At 36.5% G+C, this 9,794-nt stretch overlaps 1 long non-coding RNA gene across 1 annotated transcript in view; it reads left to right on the forward strand.

The window, feature by feature from the left end:
* Positions 1–3,990, forward strand: part of LOC131540584 (uncharacterized) — a 31,231-nt gene extending 27,241 nt beyond the window's left edge. The window contains exon 3 of the long non-coding RNA XR_009271307.1: positions 1,616–3,990. This is a non-coding gene — a long non-coding RNA (uncharacterized LOC131540584). The remainder of the gene's footprint in view (positions 1–1,615) is intronic.
* Positions 3,991–9,794: the final 5,804 nt, after the last annotated feature.

Here is a 9,794-nt window from a genome sequence, read left to right on the forward strand (position 1 = left end):
TGAATAAAAGTATTAATTTATTTTAAATGGTAGTGTGTATGTATTTATTTTATTACTATTTTAGGTTCAACTTTATTGTAAGGTGTGCTTGTTACAGTGTAATTGTACATTTAAGTACTGAGTAATATTAATTAACTACATGTAGGCTAATATATGGTTAGGGTTAGGATTAGGGTTTGGCTTAGGGTTACTTGAATGTAATTGTGCATCATTTATTGTTATTACAATAGTAAGTACATGAAACATGTAACAAGGACACCTTAAAATAAAGTGTTACCCTATTTTATTTCATTTTGGCCATGTTAGCACACGTGCAAATGTGACTTTTTAAAAAGATTTATATAAAACATTAAAAACACCTACAATAAACATCATTTTATTGACTAGACAACTTCTAATAGTGATAAATGCCATTCTGTCGAGCGCGATTTTCCTGTACATCATATGCGAAACCAACTCTTTGTGAGAAACCGCAAAAAGGAAAGAACACATGAATGATTTAAACCTTTTATGGCTGCTCAGTCCTGTTGAAACACTGTATGCCATTTTGTCATAAAATATTTTTGATATTGCCAAATGGTGACATTTTATAAGGCCTGTGCCATGAGGTAATTTTGGTCTCAATTTTGTAGTTTTGTTCAGTTTGCTTTGACATCATTCACTTCCTTCAGGAGCATGGTTTTACAATTACAAGCTAGATAACTGGCGCTAACATAGAGACTGTAACCCTAACAGCATCTAACACATAATCATGTGCACATGACATGATTTAGATCAATAATATTCTTTTTTATCACTGAGGCTAGTAAAATCTCAGTAAGTAGCATGCCAGGATTCCTCAAGGATTAGCAACTTTTTAAAATTTTTATAAAAAGCGCTAATGTGCTACTCCTTTTTTTTTTTTGCCAACTGTAAAAGTTGATTTAGACTTCCTCAGCTCGATGCTTTTTAACAGTGACAGATGATTTGACTCATCTTTCCTCCTTTTGTAACTCAGTGCCTGCTTTCTGTGTCTGGTTTAGATCTTTTGTTTTATGGGCCGAGTCATGGACCACCACCAAGGTCTAATTGCTTCAGCATAACCTTTCACTCCTTTGGTCATGATTAGTTTTCCTACTTCTTTATCATGTGGCTGACAAACAAGAGGGCCTGGCATATTTGTGACAGTGCAGTTCATCTGTGTTTGTGATGTGATGAAGTCATGTCATTTGATTCTTGAGCAATGTTCTCTTACCAATCTTGTTTTGTCTTGATATTTTATTTTATATTGTACTGGGAAAATTGGAGCCCACGCATACTTTTTCCCACATTAATAATTTAACATAATGATGTTATAATGTGAAGATGATAAAATCACTGTGCAAACATCCATAATATTGCAGATCAGAGTCTTTTGAAAATCTATAAATGCATAAAGTTTTGTGTGAGGGAAATACAGAAAATACAGTTTGTACAATAGAAAAACCATTGCGTATATGGAATGTCCCCATAAAACATGGAAACCAGTGTGTGTGTGTGTGTGTGTGTATGTGTGCAGAATTTTTTCAGTGCCTCCTTGTAAGAGCTAATATGTCATTTCTTTCTGACTTTGTCTCTCCTCACCATCTCTCTCTAGCTTTCTTTTTTTCCCCCTCTTTTTCTTTTTCTTTTCACCACATAGAATCCATGCAGTTGAGCCAGATCTGTTGGGTTATTCCACCTGCCAAGGATTATGTTATATGAGGACTGTCAGCGTCTCTTTGATGCAACTTTTGGATGGAGTGGAAGTCAACAGCAATGACTTCAACATGTGTCTAATCAGATGGTCGGCGTATTGTGAACTGGAGCTGCTTTGTAGCTTTCAAACATGGATCAGCTTTTCTGAATTAAGGACTCTGGCTGTAAAACAAAAATTAAGTGCGGATACAAGCTTTCATTCACAGTGTAAGTCATGACGGTTGATAACGAAGCGAGTTAAATGTGCTCTGTGTTCTGGAGAATTTAAGGATTGCTTGGTTTTTTGGCCCCCCACTGAAAAATGTTCTGCTGCCTAAGAGTCCTACATACAGTATGAATAGCCTCAATGAGAGTGTATTATATGTATTTCTCTAAACAAATCATACTTAACAGACAGGACTTGTCTTGTGCTTTGCTGTGTTATCTCAGAGAAAGGTATGCATGAAGATGAATTCTCACTGACGCAGAGATATCTGTTTATATGATCGACTGCTTTCTTGAGATGCAGGAGCATTAAGAGGTCCACAATAGGATAGATGAGTTATCTGGCCATCTACTGCTCTCTCCCACTTTCTTGCTCTCTTTTTTCTTTTTCTAGTTGTCTCACAAGCTGTTTGTGCAGCTTTCCCGCAGTTCAGAAGGCCTTGTGTTAGATCAGGTGTTGCTGAGCTCTTTGAATATTTACACAATTAGATGCTTTAGAGCGAAGGTCAGCTCATGGGTCAGAAACGGGTCACAGATTTCTTAAAACAAAAATCGCTTATGATTTAGAAATATTATTAATGATTGAAAAACATTTTCCTGCAAAATATCGATAGCATCAACATAACGCAGGAAGACATTTGTTATCATGTGACAAGGCATTAAACTGCTACTTAAAGATGAAAATTCTGTCATCGTTTATTTACCCTCAGATTGTTCACCTGTAAGAATTTATTTTTTCTGTTGAATACAGAAGAAGATATTTTTAAGGATTTGTTGGTAAACAAATTGTTGATGGGCATTGACTTACATAGTATGAAAAAAAAAATTACTATGGAAGTCAGAGGGAACCAGAAACATTTTTCAAAATTTCCTCTTTTGTGTTCAACAGAACACACGTACTTACAATGCTTACATAATATTCATGACTTTTTTTTCCAGATATGAGAAATATTTGTATTTTATTTTGTTTTATTTACTTGTTACTTTTTGGAGCCATTAAATCTTTTTTGTTTTGTTTTGTGTTTAGTCCCACTGTCATATGAACAAGATTCTTTTCATATTAAACTGTAATATAAATATTTTGGGTGATAAATTATTTCAATTCACTGGCAGGTGTAGACACTGAGTTTTTGTGATAATGTATTCATTATATTTTAATGTAACACACACACACACATGCTGTTTATAATCTACACAAAGCAAACATTTTCCATCTCAGACCAGCCAATTCTTCAGTTCATGGAAATTTCCGATATGAAAAACGTATTCTCTGTTAATACTGCCACATGTTTTTATCAGCACTTAAACACCCTCTTTGTTTTTTGCAAACAAGACTCTGTTTCCTAAAACATTTGCACCCTCATCCCTTCTACACTCAAAAACATATTAACAATTTCACCGGGTGCATGTGAACAATAACCACTGCTAGAGAGAGAGAGAGAGAGAGAGAGAGAGCTGCCTGTGCATCTCCATTCAAGCAGACATGAAGCTGGAGCACTGACAGCAGCATTCATAAGGTTTCAATATCTGAAAGGTTCCCCCCTCCTTCTCTATAGTGTCATGTAATACAAAACTGTGGGAGACTATAAAAATATTAGCATGTGAAACATTAAAACTAATTCCACTTTTCCTGGTCACATTAACACACCATATCTGGCTGCCTCCTCTTGACCTTTTGGTCTATTCGATACAATAATTTTCTTTTTTCTTTTCTTTTTTTCTAAGGGAAATGGATAGACATGTTCTCTGAGGTGTGTGTGTGTGTCTAAGTATAAGACAAATGTGGACAAGCACTGTAAAACAAAATCCTTACTCTGTTCTTAAAAAACAAAGAAATCTGATACTGATTGAGCTTCTGTTTGTATATAAGTAACATATTTGAAACTATATTTTAAAATAGTTACTAATGCAAGATGATATAATAAGGGCCTGTGTTTGAATATTGGTAAGGCCTGTGCCTGTGTTGTAATGTGTGTTTTTTTCCAGCCAAATAAAAATCTAAATACTGGCCAAGTGAATGTAAATTGTTTTTGGTCGTAGCTTTAGATTCGAGAACAATTTCATGAAGGCACTAGACAGTCACCAGGCAGCTATTGGTGCGGTTTGGCCATGAGCCAACTGAGTGCGGACGTGTCTTTCACTTGTTCGTCATCAGTCAAAAGCTCATTTGTCCCGTCAGCCGGCCGTACAGAGGCAGACAGCGCCGGCCTCTCTGTGAAGGCACTGATTGGCTGACGTGTGGGATGGAACGTCCTACTCCTGTCTGACTCCACATTCATTTCTCAGCCTGCAGAAAGGAAGCTCATTTATCTCAAGTGTCACTCCTTTTTTTATTCCTTCATTTTCTTTGGCTCTGTTCGTGCACATACAGCTTGTGAGTCACTCTAAGCCTTCATTCATTCAAATGTCAAAAAGATGCTATTTTAGAAAATGGTCACTGGTCATTAATAATCCTTAGAGATTAATAATTTCCGTAGAGGATTTACATGGTATGACTAATGAATAACTGAGTATGTACATGCACATTCATTTACTACTTAGCTTAACAAACTGATAATTTCCACATGTGCAGTGAGGACTGATTTCAATTTAAAATGAAATACTTGACATGATGGATCAGATTATAATCATAAAACATGTTTTTGTTAGTATTTGGGTCATTTCTGTTATGCAGCACCTTACTGTATGTGTTCAGTAAGAAAGAAAAAAAAAACATGCCCATACATTTTAACTTAATGATAGCTTCATTATTTAAACAATGGCAAGAAAATTAGCAGGATGCCTAACAGGATGGAAATAAAGTTATTAACTTTTTGCCATTTCTCAGGAATTGAGAGTTTGCCCAGATAAGGTGTCACCTTGATGTTTAAGAATATATATATTTGTGACCCTGGACCACAAAACTAGTCTTAAGTCGCTGGGGTATATACAGTGAGGAAAATAAGTATTTGAACACCCTGCTATTTTGCAAGTTCTCCCACTTAGAAATCATGGAGGGGTCTGAAATTGTCATCGTAGGTGCATGTCCACTGTGAGAGACATAATCTAAAAAAAAAAATCCAGAAATCACAATGTATGATTTTTTAACTATTTATTTGTATGATACAGCTGCAAATAAGTATTTGAACACCTGTCTATCAGCTAGAATTCTGACCCTCAAAGACCTGTTAGTCTGCCTTTAAAATGTCCACCTCCACTCCATTTATTATCCTAAATTAGATGCACCTGTTTGAGGTCGTTAGCTGCATAAAGACACCTGTCCACCCCATACAATCAGTAAGAATCCAACTACTAACATGGCTAAGACCAAAGAGCTGTCCAAAGACACTAGAGACAAAATTGTACACCTCCACAAGGCTGGAAAGGGCTACGGGAAATTGCCAAGCAGCTTGGTGAAAAAGGTCCACTGTTGGAGCAATCATTAGAAAATGGAAGAAGCTAAACATGACTGTCAATCTCCCTCGGACTGGGGCTCCATGCAAGATCTCACCGTGGGGTCTCAATGATCCTAAGAAAGGTGAGAAATCAGCCCAGAACTACACGGGAGGAGCTGGTCAATGACCTGAAAAGAGCTGGGACCACCGCTTCCAAGGTTACTGTTGGTAATACACTAAGACGTCATGGTTTGAAATCATGCATGGCACGGAAGGTTCCCCTGCTTAAACCAGGCCTGACTTAAGTTTGCCAATGACCATTTGGATGATCCAGAGGAGTCATGGGAGAAAGTCATGTGGTCAGATGAGACCAAAATAGAACTTTTGGTCATAATTCCACTAAACGTGTTTGGAGGAAGAAGAATGATGAGTACCATCCCAAGAACACCATCCCTACTGTGAAGCATGGGGTGGTAGCATCATGCTTTGGGGTGTTTTTCTGCACATGGGACAGGGCGACTGCACTGTATTAAGGAGAGGATGACCGGGGCCATGTATTGCGAGATTTTGGGGAACAACCTCCTTCCCTCAGTTAGAGCATTGAAGATGGGTCGAGGCTGGGTCTTCCAACATGACAATGACCAAGCACACAGCCAGGATAACCAAGGAGTGGCTCTGTAAGAAGCATATCAAGGTTCTGGCGTGGCCTAGCCAGTCTCCAGACCTAAACCCAATAGAGAATCTTTGAGGGAGCTCAAACTCCGTGTTTCTCAGCGACAGGCCAGAAACCTGACTGATCTAGAGAAGATCTGTGTGGAGGAGTGGGCCAAAATCCCTCCTGCAGTGTGTGCAAACCTGGTGAAAAACTACAGGAAACGTTTGACCTCTGTAATTGCAAACAAAGGCTACTGTACCAAATATTAACATTGATTTTCTCAGGTGTTCAAATACTTATTTGCAGCTGTATCATACAAATAAATAGTTAAAAATCATACATTGTGATTTCTGGATTTTTTTTTTAGATTATGTCTCTCACAGTGGACATGCACCTACGATGACAATTTCAGACCCCTCCATGATTTCTAAGTGGGAGAACTCGCAAAATAGCAGGGTGTTCAAATACTTATTTTCCTCACTGTATGTAGCAATAGCCAAAAATATATTGTGTGGGTCAAAATTATCGATTTTTCTTTTATGCCAAAAATCATTAGAATATTAAGTAAAGATCATGTTCCATGAAGATATTTTGTAAATTTCTTACTGTAAATGTATCAAAACTTCATTTGGACAACTTTAAAGACGATTTTCTCAATATTTAGATTTTTTTTTTTTTGCACCCTCAGATTCCAGATTTTCAAATAGTTGTATCTCATCCACATATTATCTGATCCGAACAAACCATACATCAATGGAAAGCTTATTTATTCAGCTTTCAGACGATGTATAAATCTCAATTTCGAGAAATTGACACTTAAGACTGGGTTTGTCTGGGAATTTTGAAATTCTAATATTAACATACTGAGTATAGTATGCTGTATTGTATGAAATGTTTTTAATATCTACAAATGTTTGTGCTATTGTTTTCCCAGCAAATACCAAGAATACCAAGAAAACTAAATTAAAGAAAGTAAAAGTAGCATCTTGAATATGGGTAAATTGCCAGCTAACATGGCAAAGTGTATTTCAAACCAAAGCAAGGAAATAGTTTAAAATAGTGTATCATTTAATTGTTTAAATTATACAACAACAGTGTTTATTTTGTCTATATGGGATTTTTTATTTATTTATTTATTTATTTTTGTATTCTTTCTTTTTTTGTATTCTCATCCTAATTCTATATATTTTGTATACATCAGTATAAGACATGCTTTTTGGTGGCGTTAAAAATAATGGTACAAATACCAGTAGACTGACTACCGCAATCCTTAATTAGTAAATCACAGTACTCCTCCCATAAATGTCGCATATGAAAGCAAAAATCCATCAAATGCATATGCAATAAGGTTTTTGAGCCGTTTTTTTAAATATATATATATATATATATCTACAGAAGTCAATGGAAGACAAAAACTTTGAAGCTCAATATCTCAAAACTGCTCAGAATGCAGATAGAACCTTATAATTTCAAGGCAGTGAGTTAGTAAATCTGGCCTTTTGTGTCACACCAGCAGAGGTAGGAGAAATAGCTTGCCACAATAAATCTGCTCTGTATTCAACGTCATATTGACACATGGTGATAAGATGTTAGTGTGTTTGAAGTTTTTTTTTTCTACACCAAAACTGACATTACAGCTTTTGGACGATGGGGTGAGAGAATCATCGGCACATCTGTAGGCCAGCGGAAATACCGAAATCTTGCATGCTTCTTTGATTGTTACATTTAAGATATCATGTGCGCTACCAGCGCTGCTGCTGCAAAGCATTAAGCTCAGTAACTGATCTCTTGTAAAATGCGCTTGGAAATACTATAGACATGGAACGCATGAGCATGAGGATTCCACACGGTTATCCTAGGAGATGATAAACAAAAGGATAAGGTGATATACTTTAAGTGATATATTGAGCACATGTGGAATTGCACAAAAAGAGAGAGAGAGAAGAGAGAATAAAAGAAGAAGGTTGGGGGTTGAAGACTGAGGCTTCACCTCTGATTTATTCTAATCCGTAAAGGTTAGTGTATCTAAGAACAGATCAGTTCGGTAGATCACATCACCCCACATCCGTTACACATTTGCTTCCCTCCCAAATCTTTTTACAAAAGGCTGAGCGGTGGAAAAGAGCTCCTGACTCAAAAAAAAAAAGCAGTGGACAGATGAAGGACAGAATTGTCCAGCCTGGAAAGAGTCTTCCAGAAACAAAAGGAAAACCTCTAGCAGAGATTAATGTTCTCCTCCATATATTCCAATCTAGAATCCAGATCTGCTTCTCTTTTATGGCTTTCTGTGCATTCCTTTGGTATTGTACGCTCACGGAAATAGCTGCATCACCCTGTTCGGCAGGGCGTTGCAGTAACTGCAGGCAGTCTGTTTGGATCTGCTCGTGTTCAAGCAAAGCGGATCTGGCCACTTCATCTTCACACAAACCTCAAGGCCTGTGGTTCTTCAAATCTTTTGTGTTAACTTTTATGGAAAGTGTTTATGCAGGGTCAGGGACACCGCCTTTCACTTCTCTTGTCCTTGGGCAGGGTTTTACACTGAGGTTGAGTGTTTTGTGCTCACAGAACATAAAAGCAATGTTCACAGCTGCAGAATATGGTTAACAGCACTGGTTTGGAGAGCTAGAACTTTTTTTGTTTTTATGTGCTTTGTTTTGTAACTTTTAAAAATTGCTTTAAATCTCAGATTATCCTTTATTATCACTTGGATTCAAGTATTTATTTTTTTGTCAACTTGTTTTCTTTCAGTTTGCACAGGTATTGTATTGCTTTTTGTAAGTGATTGATCATAGGCCTCACTGATCTGAGCTTAGAAAAAAAAAATATATATATATATATATATATATATTATTTGTGAATAACAAGCTCAGATCAATAAACCCTACAATTAGTAAGTATTAAAAATAAATACTAAACTTATTCTAACTGAAAGAAAACAAGTTGAGAAAAATATTGAATCCAATATTAGGTAATATAGGGAATTTTACGGTATATAATTTATACAAGAAATTTATAAGCAATTTTGGTAACACTTTAGTAAAGGGACCAATTCACACTATTAACTAGTTGCAATAATAGCATGCCTATTATTAATATATTGGCTGTTTATTAGCACTCATAAAGCACATATTCTGCATGTCCATATTCTACATTCCTAATCCTACTCAATACCTTAACAACTAGCTTACTAACTATTAATAAGCAGCAAATTATTAGAGTATTGAGGCAAAGATCATAGTTAATGGTTCGTTAATAGCAAGAATTTGACCTTAAAATAAAGTGTGACTGCATTTTTTGTAGAATGGTCATTTTTGACCAGGAATACCACAAGTGTAACAATGGGTCAATATGACAGTCCAATACAATAACATTAACTAGTATTTTTGAGGAAAAGAAAATGCTCTCAGGGTCAAATTGGCCAGAACACAACATGACGGTTAAAACAAGAGTGATACTTATTTAATTGTGTGACAGAGCCTGTTTAGTCATCTCTATACATTGGAGGGGTCAAGTCAAAGAGCTGTACCTTCAAAACCACAGTATATCACATTCCCAAGTAAAGCACTGGCAGTGTGAGAGGAAGTGGACATTTGCTGTGTCCTGCTGAGTCCTCTGCAGTTAAACGACTAGTCTCCCACCAGGGGAAAGCACACCAAAAGGACAAAGAAATCCAGCGGAAACAGTACAAATGCACTTGACATCCCAAGTAGAAAGATAAATAGAACATTAGTGAACAAGAACATTTAGAAGTTCAAACTTGTAAGACTTGTAAGTTTCCATTGCATCGATTACTAAGTGTGTGTGTCTCTTGTGCTGTATTTTGTGTACTCTTCTCTGTGCCCAGG

This window comes from Onychostoma macrolepis, chromosome 05, assembly GCF_012432095.1.
Source record: "Onychostoma macrolepis isolate SWU-2019 chromosome 05, ASM1243209v1, whole genome shotgun sequence".
Taxonomy (NCBI): Eukaryota; Metazoa; Chordata; class Actinopteri; order Cypriniformes; family Cyprinidae; genus Onychostoma; species Onychostoma macrolepis.